This window comes from Drosophila pseudoobscura, chromosome X, assembly GCF_009870125.1.
Source record: "Drosophila pseudoobscura strain MV-25-SWS-2005 chromosome X, UCI_Dpse_MV25, whole genome shotgun sequence".
NCBI classification, from domain to species: Eukaryota; Metazoa; Arthropoda; class Insecta; order Diptera; family Drosophilidae; genus Drosophila; species Drosophila pseudoobscura.
In genome coordinates, this window is record NC_046683.1 from 22,475,222 (window position 1) to 22,492,331 (window position 17,110).

General features: G+C 44.3%; 2 long non-coding RNA genes across 2 annotated transcripts; one reads left to right on the plus strand and one right to left on the minus strand.

The window, feature by feature from the left end:
• Positions 1 to 4,081: 4,081 nt before the first annotated feature.
• Positions 4,082 to 5,475, minus strand: LOC117185045 (uncharacterized). Its single transcript, XR_004470535.1, has 2 exons — positions 4,635 to 5,475; positions 4,082 to 4,577 (listed from the first exon to the last, which is right to left on the minus strand). It is a non-coding gene; the product is annotated as an uncharacterized lncRNA (long non-coding RNA).
• A 1,578-nt stretch (positions 5,476 to 7,053) lies between these two features.
• Positions 7,054 to 9,770, plus strand: LOC117184965 (uncharacterized). Its single transcript, XR_004470443.1, has 3 exons — positions 7,054 to 7,991; positions 8,120 to 8,910; positions 8,983 to 9,770. It is a non-coding gene; the product is annotated as an uncharacterized lncRNA (long non-coding RNA).
• The last annotated feature ends 7,340 nt before the right edge of the window (positions 9,771 to 17,110 follow it).

Below are 17,110 nucleotides of genomic sequence, written 5' to 3' on the forward strand. Positions count from 1 at the left end.
GCTGATTACACAATAATTTAATAATTTTCATTTATGTGAATATGGTAAAACGTTTATTGGAGCTTCAAGATATATCTGGAGTGACAAAAGTATTCCGGCTGGGATTCAGGAATTGACTGCTTGGTCAGTGGCGATCACTGACTTATGTAGGCGGCTCTGCTGCTGGTTCTTTGGCGTCGCTGTCGGCATAGCTGCAGCTGGGATTCCTAAGAAAATGCTGATGTTACATTTAAGGTCAGTTTGCTGATTCTTGGCTGGGGTCCTTCCGGTTTACATGGTAGACAATGTTGACTGTGCTGATGCCATATGCTTAGGCGGCATAAACATCGTGCTCGTGCAACTTGAGTTGGATGTTTATGCTGAGTTGAGTCGTGGTGGTTTAGCGGGAGCCATCTCGAGGGGTGCCGGGACGGTAACAACCCACCTGGACCGAAGTGATGGCCAGACGGAGGGTATGGCGATTGGCACGAACGAAAGTGTTTCCGCTGGGACAAATGATATTATCTTGGTCCTGTGGGTCCAACAGATGACTATCATTACGGCGGAGGTTGCCATTAGTATATAAATAGCTATCCGGTGGTTTGTGTTTGATTTTTTTATGCTAATTATTTCGTTTTGTGTGTTTAGGGAGTTTAGATGAAGTTTGTGCAAGTTGATGTCATTTATAGTTGTTAATCCTGATCTCTTCCAGTGTTGGGATTAATAAGGTGTTCTCCTCTGTGTAGTCAACTTCTTGATCATCATATGTTAATCCGTTTATGTGTATTGAGCAATTTTTGAAAGTAATGATAGCCGATCCGTTTATCGTCCTCGGAGTGCTGCGTGATGATGTGATTGTTGTATGTTAATGTGTTGAGCATTACGATGTACCGTCGTTCCACTTCTCTGATTGTTTGTTCGGTGCCAATATCTTTAGTGTCGCAGGTGGAAATCTGGTTATTGAATATACCCTCTAGGCATTGTTGATTGATGTTATTTGCTGGTGTCATATTGACTTCGCAGATGTAGGTATGGTGTATTTTGGGACATTTTATTTCGAAGCTTTTTATGTCGTGTAAAATATAGTTAGGTAAGATTAATAACATAGATTTATTTATCGGTAATGGAACAATGTGTAGGAATTTGTAAATATTTTTGTCAAATATTGGAATTTTAATTTTAAAGAATACAGTTTTATTGTTAATTTCTGTTTCTAGGGTCAATAGTCGATGCAGGTGTTCTTCAGAGTTTACAATTATATTTTGTTCTTTCAATATGTCCTGGATAATTTCTGTTTATTTATCGGTAAGTATGAATTTGAATATTATTCCTAATTTGGTTAACAATATGCTTTCGGCTATTTTGTTCACATGATTATACAGGACGTCTATATTGAAGTTAATTCTCGAAATATATTGTAAAATGTATATTTCGTTGTGTTCGTCATTTAATGTTTTAAAAATATTGTTTTTGTAGTTTCTTATAAATATATTTATATTTTCTTGTTCCTCGTTAACATGATTGTTTATATTCTTAAATCTAATCGTTATTTCGTTATTTATAATATTTTGTTGATTAATGTTTTTTAATATGTTTTTTTTCGTTTTATTTTATTTCATTAAATTCGTTTGTAAAAGTTTCTTCGTCTTTGGCATCTAGGTTGCCTGTGACAACTTTGATAACGCTTCTGAGGCCATTTATAAGTCCTCTTTTGGATCTATTTTTTGGTAGATATCATGAAATACTATCCTAATAACAATTATTATTATTCAAATGGCGCTACAGCGTCTATTTTGTGTTTTAATTGTCTTAGTTTTATTTTTACTGTACTTATGATTTCGCCTGAAAACTTTGAATCTTTGAGTTGGTTTAGTGTTACCTCGAATTGGTTTACATTGTTAATGAAGTCTTGTAAATTTATTCTATGGATAAGATACTTATGAGAGATTATGTTTTTGGAGTTTCCGAGATTTATAATGGCAATTTTGTCATTTTGCGTCAGTTATTGGATTTAAAATGGTTGTGCATTAATTTGATACCTTTTTTTTGTGGTGGAGAGTGTTCGTCGTGGTTGCAACTTGTCTTTTCTTATTTTTTTTTTACTGGCTATAATGCGATAGATTTTCGTTGAGGAAGAGTGCAGTCTCTCTACTGGTGAATTGCTTGAGGACTGCTGAAACGATGTGACATGTAGTTGGATTTTATATTGGCTAAAAAAATCTTTGAACATTTTGCCTGCGAATTCGGGTCCCTGATCGCAGACGATCTTTAGTGGGATATCCAAGGAGCTAAGGAAATTTCTTATTGATCTTACTATATTCAGGCTATCTCTGCGTGGGATAGTATATCCGGTTGCAAATTTGGAGAATTTGTCGATGATTGTCAAAATAGTTTTAGCGTTAATCGTGTAGATGTCGATATGTAAGATTTGCATGCGTATTTGAGGGGTTTCGGTTTCCTGATAAACCAGCTTTTGCGGTGGCCTGTCGTACTTTAAGGTTTGACAGATACCCGATACTCAAAATGAGTATTGGGGTATATTATATTTGTGGTGAAAATGGATGTGTGTAACGTCCAGAAGGATTCGTTTCCGACCCCATAGAGTATATATATTCTTGATCAGCATCAAAAGCCGAGTCGATTGAGCCCTGTCTGTCTGTCCGTCTGTCCGTCCGTCCGTCTATCCGTCCCTATTAGCGCCTAGTGCTCAAAAACTATAAGAGCTAGAGCAACGATGTTTTGGATCCAGACTTCTGTGATATGTCACTGCTACAAAAATATTTCAAAACTTCGCCCCGCCACTTCCGCCCCCACAAAGGACGAAAATCTGTGGCATCCACAATTTTAAAGATATGAGAAAACCAAAAACGCAGAATCGTAGAGAATGACCATATCTTTAGACTGCAGAATCTGAATTGGATCGTATTATTATTATAGCCAGCATCAAGAAAACAATTTCATTTTTGCTCGCCCTGTCTCTCTCTAACACACACGTAGCATAGCCGGCTTTGCTTAGAGTAAAACATTAGTGCCTAGATCTCAGAGACTATAAAAGCTAGTGCAACCAAATTTGGTATCCACACTCCTAATATATCGGATCGAGACGAGTTTGTTTCAAAATTTCGCCACACCCCCTTCCGCCCCCGCAAAGGATGCAAATCTGGGGATATTCACAAATCTCAGAGACTATTAAAGCTAGAGTAACCAAATTTGGTATCCCCACTCCTGTTAGATCTCGCTATAAAACGTATATCTCAAAATTTCGCCTCACCCCCTGTCGCCCCCACAAAGGACGAAGAACTGTTGCATCCAATATTGAGGATGCGAGAAAACTAAAAACGCAGAATCATAGATAATGATCATATCTATCAGATTGCTGAATCTGGATCAGATCAGATCATTTTTATAGCCAAAAGGAACAAATCAATTTGCAGTGGCAACGCAGCGCCCGACGTCACGCTCAGACTGATTTTCTGTCTCTCTCGCACGCACTTTTTGTCGGAGGAGAGCCATACTGACTAAGTATCGGGTATAAATGTAGAGTTGCAGTGTCCGCAGCTACCCACAACGTTCCCCCTCGTTTATATTTCGTATGTTGCGTCTGACTCGGCCTCGCACTGAATCTCGAATCGAACTGCAACTGCAACTACGTATTTTTGGCTTTTTCTCTTTTATTTCATCTTTTTTTTTCTTGACGGCACTGTATAGATATATTTCTGTTTTTGATATTATTTATATTGTTTTATACACGTATTGTTAATTCCACCACAGAATTTGTTTGAGCGACTTATTGCATTTCATTTGTACTATACTTGTGTTAGGGTATTTCATTTTCTTACTTGTTAGATTTTTACATTTTTATCTGTATATATTTGTATTTGGGTATTTGTTTTTCCTTTTTGTCATTTTTTCTTTTATCATTTTGTATTTATCACTTATAACTTACATTAGTAGGAGTAAGATGTTACTCATGGTTCGTTGGTTCGACTGCACCAGTTACAAGTTCCAGTGAGGCGGGTAGTTGTTCTTACTACAGGTGCTGGAAACTGATAAAGGGGAGAAGGGGTTCTGTTAAATGATGAATGCCGATTTGAAGGTTTTCTTTATGTGAATATGGTAAAACGTTTATTGGAGCTTCAAGATATATCTGGAGTGACAAAAGTATTCCGGCTGGGATTCAGGAATTGACTGCTTGGTCAGTGGCGATCACTGACTTATGTAGGCGGCTCTGCCGCTGGTTCTTTGGCGTCGCTGTCGGCATAGCTGCAGCTGGGGTTCCTAAGAAAATGCTGATGTTACATTTAAGGTCAGTTTGCTGATTCTTGGCTGGGGTCCTTCCGGTTTATATGGTAGACAATGTTGACTGTGCTGATGCCATATGCTTAGGCGGCATAAACATCGTGCTCGTGCAACTTGAGTTGGATTTTTATGCTGAGTTGAGTCGTGGTGGTTTAGCGGGAGGCATCTCGAGGGGTGCCAGGACGGTAACTCGCGCCCTTCCTCTATTTAAATTTACTGCATCATGTTTCGATATATCCAAGCTTTAATATCTAATAATCAACAATCTCATCTTTCGCTAAATCTAGACTTTAACTTTTCTGCGTGTAGATAAATACATATGTAGATAAGTAAATACAAGAAAAATTAACACTAACCAAAAACACCAAAACGTTTTGCAAAATCTAGATAAATCAATAAATTATAACTCTTCGTGTAAATATATGATTGTGTTGAGACGTTGACGGGGATACTCTTACTCATGCGATAATGATGTTATATGCATGTGTGGAGGTAAATATATATATATGAACAAGGCTTTAAGTTAATGTGGGCAACTACCGAGACAAACCTATCAAGGGCTAGACTGTTCAATATTGAATGAGGCAGGCTGTAGGGAAATCACCAACATTTAAGTTACTTAAATCACTAATGAATGCAACAAAACAATAAAGGACGACACGAGAAACAACATAACATTAAATGTGAAAGGTGTTTGGCAAGTAAATTTTTTTTTTGTATGTTTAAATTTACGCGACGTGGGCGGATCGCTGGCCGTGGCTGGTCAGCCCTAAATCTATACACATATATATGTACATATGTATGTATGTTGGTGCGTGTCGGTTTTAACCGGGTGTATACGTGTGTATGCATGTGTAGCGTTCCGGGCTCTGACGGGGTTCATGAGACCATAAGGTGCTGCAACGACAACGCAAGAAGGGCAAGAATCGCCCTGGCACCAGCGCCGTCCTCTTGCCCATCGTTTCACGTCCCTCGCTTTTTGGCTCTCACCCACGCAATTGGAACGAACTCACTCGGAGAGGTTCACGTTGGACAGTCTGCAATGTAGTCGACACTCTCACGAACTTCAGTGTTCCTCGCCAGGAAACCTTCTGGCCAGAATCTGTGGGCTGTATTGCGGGCCGGCTATGAGCAAAATTTACTGCATTACTGCATGACACTGGGAGCACACGAGCTCTTCGAGTTGTATGGTGTATTTGTGGAAATGTAAACTTACTCTACGATTTCTATAATTCCCTCTACGTTTTCTAATAATTTTCACGTCTATTTATCCCTTTTCACTCGCAGACGTGGGCCAACTATCGCTGGGGTGGGACTGGAACACCACCACGAGTATGTCGTCAGTCCTAGGAGGGACAACATACGCGTGGGCATGACCACCGTGTTAAGGACAGGATTAAGGCCCTACATTCTTCTGCCGCGCCCAACGTAGGCCACACCCACACCTCACTACAGTCTCCGGTCTTTGGCGTGGTACACTCCTATGGGACGGCCGTTAAGGACCTCCAAAGCATACGCGTTCTCTTCTACTGGCTTCACTACCCGGCATCGGACGAACTTTGCATGTAAGCACTTGCCAAAGTCACTAAGGACGAAATTTTTGCGGAATACCTCTTGTCCCGGCCTCGCGTAGAGCTCCCGAGCTCGCTTGTTAAGTCTTACCCTTCTACGTTCCTGATGTAGACTCGCGCGAATCCTCTCCTGGATGAGTGGTCGCTTGTCCTCTCTCTCCAGCAGCGATATGTCATGCTCGCCGATTGAACGCAGTCGCTTCGCCAGCTTGTAGCATGACCCATGTTACGCCCGTCGCCTCGTGAACCGAGTTCCTAATGGCCAGTTCTATCTCCGGCATATGCGCATCCAGTCCCGGTGGTCGTCTTCCGGATACGCCCAAATCGCGTTCTTTGATCTTGGATATTTGCCCAAAAAATCAATATACAGTTTTTGGAATGGGCGCTCGGTGACCACCTCTTGCCCCATCCCGACCTGCATCCGATTGTTCTGTGCTTTCGACTCCTTGCACACGGTACACCGTCGGATATAATCCCGTACCTCTAATGCCATGTACGGCCAGTAAAACTGCCTACGCAATAAATGCAAGGGTTTCGCGATTCCACCGTGCACTGTCTTTTCATCCAAATGTGCTTTGTCTATCAACTCGGAACCCACAATTTCAGACGGATCCCACCAGTTGATCGTCGAATCGCTCAAAGCGTATGCGCTTGAATATCATGCCACCAACAATCTGGAGGTCTGGTAAGCGTTTTCGGTACTCTGTAATTTCTTTCCTTAACTCCTGATATTCCTCAGATTCAAACTCCATCGTTTCGAAACCCAGGATACTACTTGGATCCACTTCCATCCTTCAATACTCCGCGACAATGTATTGTCCACTCCTTTCCGGTGTTCTATGCCGAAATCGAAGGCCTGCCGCTGAAGGGACCAACGAGCTAAGAGACTATCCAGATTTTTCATGGTCATGAGCCATTTAAGACTGGCGTGGTCAATAATAACTGTAAACGGCATCAGCTCTACGTAAGGACGGAATTTAAGGATCGGCATGAGAGCTGCCAGACACTCCTTCTCTTTCACCGAGTATTTTTTTTGCTGGAAATTTAGTTTAGCAGAGAAAAATGCGATAGGCCGCTCACTCTGCTTGTCATCCCGTTGGAAGAGTACGGCTACCCCATAATGTGAGGCGTCACACTGTGAGTTGAGTGGCTCGTTTTGCCTCTTCCGTCAATCTAAATTTCCCTTTTCCCGACTTTTTCAGGGCGTCTGTAAGCGGAAGGGCTATCTCAGCATCGTTCTTCATAAAGCGCCGATACCAGCCCGCAGTTCCCAGGAAGTTATGCAATTCTCGGACAGATCGCGGCTCGGGAATGCGATCAGGATCCATCTTCACAGGAGATTAACAAAAGTGAGATTTACTCAGCCCTATCGTAAGGTTCGCTCATCGTAGGCGCTCGGCAACCTGTCGCAGAATCTTCACGTGCGTTTCGAAGTCCTCGGCTGTAATCAACAAGTCGTCTAGATACGCATAGACGTTTGAACGCATTTCTACCGGAATGACCTTGTCGACCAGTCCACATAGACGTTGTGCAGCGTTGCAGAGGCCAAAGGGCATCATATGGAACTGGTAAAGAGGCCGTCCCGGCACCGTGAATGCCGTATATGCTGGACTCTGCTCGGCTAGCTCGATTTGCCAAAAAGCGAGTTTTTAATCGACGCTGGAGATTAATATCGTCTGATCGAGACAAAATCCCCTCGATTCTAGGCACCCACTGCCTTGATGCGTCCTTGATGGTTACTTTGTTGAGCTTTCGGGCATCGAGACAGAAACGATTTTGCCCGGCCTTCGCACCACTGTACTTGATGACTTGTTGATGACCAACATTTTGTACACCACCCCACACACCACTTCTTGCAGGTTCAGCCGTCTCCACCAACTGAATTTTATGAGTCTCTCTCGACGTCCTCTCCAGGCCTACAGAATTGAAAGTCAGAAACTCTACCTTCACGTGATCCAAGGCTGCCTTCTGCTCTTCCGACAATTTCAATTCTTTCTGCACTATCTCCTTCTCTGGGCCTTCCACATAGTGAGCGACTTGATCAGCCAGCACTTCTTTCACTAATCTGTGGGATGCCCCTACTGGACCTTCTCCCATCACCTCAGGAGCCAATGAGAATACCCTCCAAAAGTCTACCCCCAAGTAAATTTCCTGTTCCAAGAAAGGGCATATCAAAAACGTTAATCTTTTCCCTCTCCCTTGTATTCCACCGGTAATTCAACTTGGCCACTTGGATTGCGCGATCTCCCCATTCGTTACCTTTACTATAGAAGAATAGCGCCGAGTCTCTACGCCCAGCTTCTCCAGGAATTCCTGACCATTTGGCCCTAGAATGCTGTGTGTAGCGCCTGAATCCAAAATGCCTCGCACGGACTCGCCCATCATAGAGATTTCTGCGAAAACTCTCGGGTCTTTCTTGCAACAGCGTTTTACTGAAGCAATCACCTACCTCCTCATAGTTCGCCTTTGCTTAAACCGGGATCTCGCCTTTTTCATCCGCACCGACAGTGCTCGCATACTATTCACTCGTAGCTCAGAAAATATTATATTTCGGGTTTCTAAATAATTTCTTAACCGCTCTTCATATGATAAGTTATTTAATCTAGCATGCAAATAACGTCTATCTAATTCATTTTTATTCTCTTCTACTTTCTCTGCGCAGGCCCCCTCTGTGAGCGTTATTCGCCTGCTTGGATCGCACTCCTCTTCGCGTTTCCCGCGCAATTCTGGCAGTTCGGGCAATATGCATCGGGCTTTCCACACCGGTAGCAAAAAATTCGCCTCTCCGATGCCATACAGTCTCTAAAGCCATGATTGGTCTGCCCGCAGTTCCAGCAAATCAACTTTTACGGAACACGCCGTGTCACTTGCGCTTTCTTAATGACCTCGACCTCTTCATCGCTAATCGACCGATCCTGTACGACCACGCGGACGTTCGCATTCGCCCCACGGCCATAGCTGGTGGCTTTGGGTGCTCCTCACCACGAAGATCTAGCCTTCCTCTTCAGGTGTGCCTCTATTTCCACGCATTCATCCCGCAGTTGGTCTAAGGAATAAACCCGTAAGCCGTAAACGAAACTCGCTATCTCATCTGTGAGTGCCTTTTTGACTATTTTTACCATCTCCTTTTCAGGTGGTGCCGTCTCCAACCTCGAGGCGAGCTTCCTCATGATATGGAAAAAGTCTTTCACACTCTCGTTTGACCGCTGCATTCTTTCCCGCAGCTCTCTCATATGGTCGAACTCGGACGCCGAGCTTCGGAAACGTGCAATTAGGTCGTCCCTAAGATCCTGCCAAACACCACCGCCATGATCGCGAATGTACTGGCAGTACCATTCCCGCGCGTTTCCTGTAACCTGGTGATAGAATCCCTTGAGAACCCCATCCCACGGGCAGCGACATTGGGATTGTAGGAATTCAATTCGGAACAAAAAATCCTCGACCGTCATTTTGTTGTCTCGGACCCACCGTGGCCAAGGTCTATAACCCGGCGGGTTTGAATGCGGATCTTCTCGAGGAATTTCACCAGCTCTCCTTCTCTCGCCACGACCCTGACCTGAGTGTCTACGTACTATCGGGTTTCGCCAATCTCGCGCTTGATTCTCTGCCCGTTTATGCTGCTCACTGGATGCGGTCGTCCCTACTCCTGAAGACGGTTCCGGACCAATACCACCTTACCCCAAGCGAGCCAAAAATGGCCATTCTTCCTGGCCTGGACAGCTCCAAGTTCCTCCCGACCTTGATCGAATATCGCCCCGGACGCTTCTCCTATCGCGTCCACTGTTTCGTTTACGCGTGATCGCGTATGATACGGTCGACTACCCCCTTCTTGTGGCATCTGCACTGAGCAACACCAATACTACAACAAAAAACGAGGGGGAACGTTGTGAGTTGCTGCGGACACCGCAACTCTACATTTATACCCGATACTAAGTCAGTATGGCTCTCCTCCGGCAGACGCCGCTAATATTAAACGACACGACAAAGAGTGCATTCTTAGCAAATTTAGTTCTTATACAAATTATCCGATCTGATCCAGATTCAGCAACCGGATAGATATGGTCATTATCTATGATTGTGCGTTATTAGTTTTCTCGAATCTGCAATATTGTGGATGCAACAGATTTTCGTCCTTTATGGGCGGAAGGGGGTGGGGCGAAATTTTGAGATATACGTTTTATAGTGAGATCTAACAGAAGTGCGGATACCAAATTTGGTTACTCTAGCGTTAATAGTCTCTGAGATTTGTGAAAATCCCCAGATTTACATTCTTTGCGGGGGCGGAAGGGGGTGTGGCGAAATTTTGACACAAAATAGTCAAGGTCCGATATTACAGGAGTGTGGATACCAAATTTGGTTGCTCTGGCTCTTACAGGTTCTGAGATCCTTGAACTCATATTTTGCAATTGGCAAAACCGACCATGAAACCTGTGTGTTAGAGAGAGAGACAGAGCGAGAAAGAATGAAATTGTTTTCTTGATTCAGGCTAAACTAATGATACGATTCAATTCAGATTCTGCAGTTTAAAAGATATGGGCATTCTCTACGATTCTGCGTTTTTGGTTTTCTCATATCTTTAAAATTGTGGATGCCACAGATTTTCGCCCTTAGTGGGGGCGGAAGTGGCCGGGGCAAAGTTTTGAAATATACTTGTAGCAGTGACATATCACAGAAGTCTGGATCCAAAACATCGTTGCTCTAGCTCTTATAGTCTTTGAGCACTAGGCGCTGAAGGGGACGGACAGACGGACGGACAGACAGACAGGGCTCAATCGACTCGGCTATTGATGCTGATCAAGAATATATAAGTTATCCAATCCAGCCGGATACCCCTCCCTCTGCATTTGGTTATCGACCATACAGCGGGTCAATGAGCTTAAACACCTTCATATGAACCAAATACAGCACATGCCTCGTCGCGTAATAGAACACGAGAGTTGCAGCGTTGACGGAGACACTTGCCCAGACGGCCCAACAACAACCATGGGGCCGTGGAACGTGGGAAACTGCCGCTGCTCAACATAACACCGGCGCGTGTGCCATGTCAGCAGATTAATGCACCGGCGACTGCGCAGCCGGCGGCCGGGGACTTAATATTAAGACTTTCATTTTTATGTAAATTTAGATTCTCTTAGACCTCCAACGAGGAACAATAAATCTCGCTTCGACGAGTAAATAATAAATAAAAAAAATAAAAATAAATACTACAATAAACGTCGATTCTACTTAACTTAACTGGTGCCCAACGGAATTTTATCCAACGCGAGTAATTATTTAGTAAAAATTCGTAAGCTAACGCTTCGGGCTTAACAAAAATAAAAGATACATAAAGAGTGCTTACCCAACTCGAGTTTCTACTACTAAATTAGCGAGCTAACGCCGCAAGTGTAATAAACAACAAGTGAGGTGAAATAAATAATTAAACCTACATTTAAAGGAGCTGAAGGGCAATCCCTCGCTCCCGGCATCAACATCTACGCAGGAAAAATAGGCTGAAGGGCAATCCCTCGCCTCAAAAAACCAAACAACAAGCTGAAGGGCAATCCCTCGCTGAAGGTGAAAAAAAAAAACCACACCCGGAAGAAGCTGAAGGGCAATCCCTCGCTCCCGGCATCAACGTCTACGAAAGAAAAAGCAGGCTGAAGGGCAATCCCTCGCCCCAAAAATTAAAACCAACAAGCTGAAGGGTGATCCCTCGCTTCCCTCATCGCCACCTACAAAGGAATTAATAATTAATCAAAGGAAACTAATAATTAAGTCAAATAAAACACGGTATAAACCGCAGAAAACCATGTAAGTGAGCTCTTTTTATAAAATTTTATTCAAGCATTTTGGGTAATCGCGACCCAATAAAAATAAAATAATACTGAGTGGTCAGCTGAGATATTTAAAATCAAAATCAAATTCATAAAAAAAAAAAAAAATACAATAAAATAAGAAGTGGCTAATGGGCGATAGCCCTAACAGTTCCAATAGTGACCTCAAGTCCTTTAAGCGGTCTGATAGCTTAGTTTCACTGTGTGGGGACCTGCAAGACCCAGGGGATAGCAAGCAAGAACAATCCGATAGCGACGATAGTTTACGTTTGTGTCTTAGTGGCCTCCGTTTGACTGAAAGCCACGAACGTTCCCCGGACATCATGGATCCGGCAACTTTCGCAGCAGCTATAGAGGCCGCACTGCAAAATCAGGCCTCGCGGTTCGAGACCAGGTTACAGCAATTACAAGCCGAGATTGCTCAGTTGAGCACAGGTACGCCTGCCCCGAAAGTTGAAGCGTATAAGGAGATAGCAATAAATCCCGATGTCCAGTGTGATCAGCCATTGGACATGGTTAAGTCCGTCCCCGAGTTCGACGGCAAACAGGAAAATTATGTGGCTTGGCGCCAGGCAGCGCTGGCGGCCTATAAAACTTTCGAGCCCTATGAGGGCAGCGCTAGACATTACATGGCGACAGGCATCATCAGGAATAAAATAAAAGGTGCCGCAAATAACGTCCTGTCATCTTTCAATACAGTCCTAAATTTCAAGGCAATTTTGAATAGATTGGATAATTCGTATTCCGACAAAACTCCAGTGAGCGTGATACAACAAAAACTGGCCACCATGCGGCAGGGAAACCTGTCCTTGGCGGAATACTATGACGAGATTGAGAAGCAGCTCTCTCTCATTACCAACAAAAACATAATGGTCCATAATGCGGTCGCAGCGGGCATTCTAAACGAGAAAGCTAGGGACGACGCTTTAGACGTATTCGTTTCAGGCTTAAGAAGAACATTGAAAACAGCAGTATTTCCGGCAAGACCGAAAGATCTGCAGACCGCTCTGGCCCTTGCCGAAGCGGCGGAATCCAGCGAGGATCGCAGCGTTTTGGCTGCAAATTACGCTAGGGCCATGGAGGAAAAGGCCCAAAAAACGGGCCAGCGCCAAACTCAAGCGCAACTCCAGGGCAATTTTAGGCAAACTAGAGCTGTGGACTCCTATAAAAGTCCTCATTACGACAAAAGGCAAGACGCGTCGATCGCCCAGCAGGGAAGATCCAACCAACGATCCAATAGCGGCAGGACTCGGGCCCAGGGCCCGGAGCCCATGGATGTAGATCCTTTTTCTTCGAAACTCAGACTGCCCACTGCTTACCAAAAACCTTTCGGGTCGGGTGGACGCAATCAAAATTTTACGAGGAAAACAAACGCGTCAGAGCGCACCTCGAGAAATTGGCAGCAGAGGATAGAGCACACTACAACCGGGGACAACCAGACCGACACGGCCTACAATGGGGCTGCGGCCGAAGCTGTCGCTGAGATAGAAGCGGAGGGCGAATTAGAGTACGAGAGCGACTCAGTGAATTTTTTAGGGGAAGATCCCTGCTGCCATTCGTTTGGCGGAAAATAGCAGGGATTAATATGAAGCTTCTCATAGACACGGGTGCGTCAAAGAATTACATCAAGCCGTGTAAATGGCTTCGCGGCGTCATCCCTGTCGAGACACCCTTTCCCGTCTACTCAATCAACGGGACAAATGAAATTTCGAAGAAATGCCTCCTGTCAATATTCGGCAAGACCTCCCCATTTTTTTTGTTAGAATCATTATCATCATTTGACGGCATCATTGGCCTTGACCTGCTATCGCAGGTAGGGGCGACATTGTGCTTAAAGAGCGGTACACTCAGATTCGGTAACACGACTGAGGTAATCAAATTCCACAAGTGCATAGACGTCAACCACACAAACGTTATTGACGTCGATGCTCCCCCAGCCATAAGGGCGGACTTTATAAAAATGCTAAATAAGAGGAGTAAGGCATTTGCCGACCCTAACGGGGCTCTGCCTTATAATACTTCGGTCGTGGCCACTATCCGCACTGTGGACGACGAACCAATTTACTCCAAGCTGTACCCGTACCCTATGGGTGTAGCTGATTTTGTCGAATCAGAGGTCAAGAGCCTTTTGAAAGACAAAATCATTCGCAAATCCAGATCGCCATATAATAATCCTATATGGGTGGTCGACAAAAAAGGCACTGATGAAGCGGGCAATAAGAAGAAACGTCTCGTAATGGACTTTCGGAAGCTCAATCAAAAAACAGTGGCCGACAAATACCCGATGCCAAGCATCTCAATGATCTTAGCAAACTTGGGTACTGCCAGATACTTCACAACACTGGACTTGAAGTCTGGATACCACCAAATAACCTTGGCGGAGCGCGACCGAGAAAAGACTTCCTTTTCCGTAAATGGAGGGAAGTACGAGTTTTGCCGACTGCCCTTTCGTCTACGAAATGCAGGTAGCATTTTCCAGAGAGCAATCGATGATGTTTTGCGCGAACAAATCGGCAAAACATGCTACGTCTATGTCGATGACGTAATTATTTTCTCCAAGTCTCAAGACGACCATGTTAAACACGTCGACTGGGTGCTGAAAAGCCTCTATGACGCCAACATGAGAGTCGCTCGAGAGAAGTCCAATTTTTTTAAGACGAGCGTGGAATACCTCGGCTTTATTGTGACTAACGAAGGCACGAGGACGGACCCTGAGAAGGTGAAGGCCATCCAGGAGTACGTCGAGCCAACAACGTTGTTCGGCCTAAGGTCGTTCTTGGGCCTGGCAAGTTACTACAGATGCTTCGTGAAAGATTTCGCGTCAATTGCCCGACCGCTTTCTGATATTTTAAAAATGGGTCCATCAGCAAATACAAATCAAAAAAACCACTATAATTTTGAGCGAGGTCCAACGACACGCCTTTCAGAAATTAAGGAACATTCTGGCATCAGAAAACGTAATATTGATGTACCCAGATTACAAAAAACCGTTCGACCTAACGACCGACGCCTCTGCCTATGGCATCGGGGCGGTCCTTTCACAAGGCGGCCGGCCAATAACTATGATTTCAAGGACACTAAAGAACGGTGAGCGTCACTACGCTACCAATGAACGCGAGCTTTTAGCAATTGTGTGGGCCTTGGGGAAGCTTCGTCACTACATTTACGGAGTCAGGGACATTAATGTGTTCACTGACCACCAGCCACTCACGTTTGCGGTTTCCGAAGGAAACCCTAACTCTAAAATAAAACGCTGGAAGGCACGCATTGACGAGCTCGGTGCCAAGCTTTTCTATAAGCCAGGCAAAGAAAACCATGTCGCAGACGCATTGTCTCGACAAAACATCAATGCATTGGAAGACAGCGCGCCACAATCTGACGCAGCGACAATACACAGCGAAGCGTCTTTGACTTACACGATAGAAACGACAGACAAACCTGTCAATTGTTTTAGGAATCAAATCGTCCTAGAAGCGGCGCGTTTTCCTCTAAAGCAGATGTTTATTCTTTTCGGGGAAAAAACGCGACACATAATAAATTTTACGGACAAAAATGCGCTCTCTGGGGTCGTGAAGACCTCAGTAAACCCTACGGTTGTAAACGCAATCCACTGTGATTTTCCGACTCTAGCCTGCATTCAGCATGAGCTAGTACGCGCCTTTCCGTCGACCAAGTTCTGGCATTGCAAGAATCTGGTCACAGACATTTTCAATGAAAATGAAAGAAAGGAGATTGTCACAATCGAACACAATCGAGCACATAGAGCTGCTCAGGAAAACGTAAAACAGGTCTTGGCCGATTACTATTTCCCAAAAATGACTAAACTCGCAAGCGAGGTAGTCATGAATTGCAGGATTTGTTCTAGAGCAAAGTACGATAGGCATCCAAAAAAACAGGAGCTGGGACCAACGCCAGTCCCTTCGTTCACTGGAGAAATGCTTCACGTCGACATTTTTTCAACAGATAGGAAGTACTTCCTAACATGCGTGGACAAATTCTCGAAATTTGCCATCGTACAACCGATAGCTTCCCGCACGATTGCGGATATAAAGGCTCCACTCTTGCAAATTATGAACATTTTCCCCAACACTAGACAAATATATTGCGACAATGAACCATCGCTGAATTCAGAAACCATCAGGTCACTTCTGCGAGACAATTTCGGAGCCCACATTGTGAATGCTCCTCCCCTCCACAGCACTTCAAACGGCCAAGTTGAAAGATTCCATAGTACTCTGCTGGAAATCGCGAGATGCCTCAAGATAGCGAAGGGAATCGTCGACACAGTCGACCTTTTCCTCCAGGCAACAGTGGAGTACAACAGGTCGGTACACTCGGTAACCAACAAGAAGCCGATCGATATTTTAAACGCCGCTGCAGCAGACTTTCACAGCGAGGTACAGAACAGGGTACGGAAAGCTCAGATTGTGCAGAACAATCGAGTCAACCGATCGCGTCAGAACAGAGTTTTTAGAGTAGGTGATAAGGTATTAATGAAAACCAACAGACGCCTCGGAAATAAACTAACCCCGTTGTACGTGGAAGAAACGGTAGAAGCGGACTTGGGGACAACGGTCCTAATTAGGGGGAGGGTTGTGCACAAAGACAATCTTAGGTAATGCCCCTATGCCCATACGTGAGCGTTCCACTCAGCCGACTATTTTTTACGCTCCCTTTACATTCATACTTAGAGACTCGATCACAGATTACCAAGCAACCTTTTCTTTCATTCCTTAGGTTGTTTCACATGATAATCCTTCTGGTGGCCTTGGTAAACGCTCGCATAACAGACTACTCACATTCTGATTACGTACCGATATTGGACGGCGACATACTCGTATGGGACGAAATAAATTACCTTAGGCATTCGACAAACTTAACGGATTACGAACGAATGGCGGACGAGACCGCAAATTTGACCGAGATGTTTCCACAGTCGCACATGCGAAAACTACTAGTGGTGGATACCGACCATATCCGAAATATGTTAGCCACGATTAGCGTGCACCACAGAGTTGCAAGGAGCCTAAACATCCTGGGCTCGGTCTTAAAGGTGGTAGCCGGAACTCCGGACGCGGACGACTTAGAAAAGATACGAATAAACGAGGCCCAACTTATTGAATCGAATAACAGGCAGATAAGCATAAATTCTAAGTCTCAGGAGCAAATCAACCGCTTAACAGACTCAGTCAATAAATTGCTAGAGGCAGCAAAGGGAAAGCAAATTGACTCGGCTCACCTGTACGAGACCTTGCTGGCTAGGAACAGAATGTTGGCATCCGAACTAAGTAATCTCATGCTCACCATTTCCCTCGCAAAAGTTAACGTAATCAATCCGGTCATATTAGACCATGATGACTTGAATTCTATTTTCTCTAATCAGCTCACCAATGTTATCGTAACTAACATTTTAGAAGTATCTAAAATCAAAGTTTTTCAATCAAA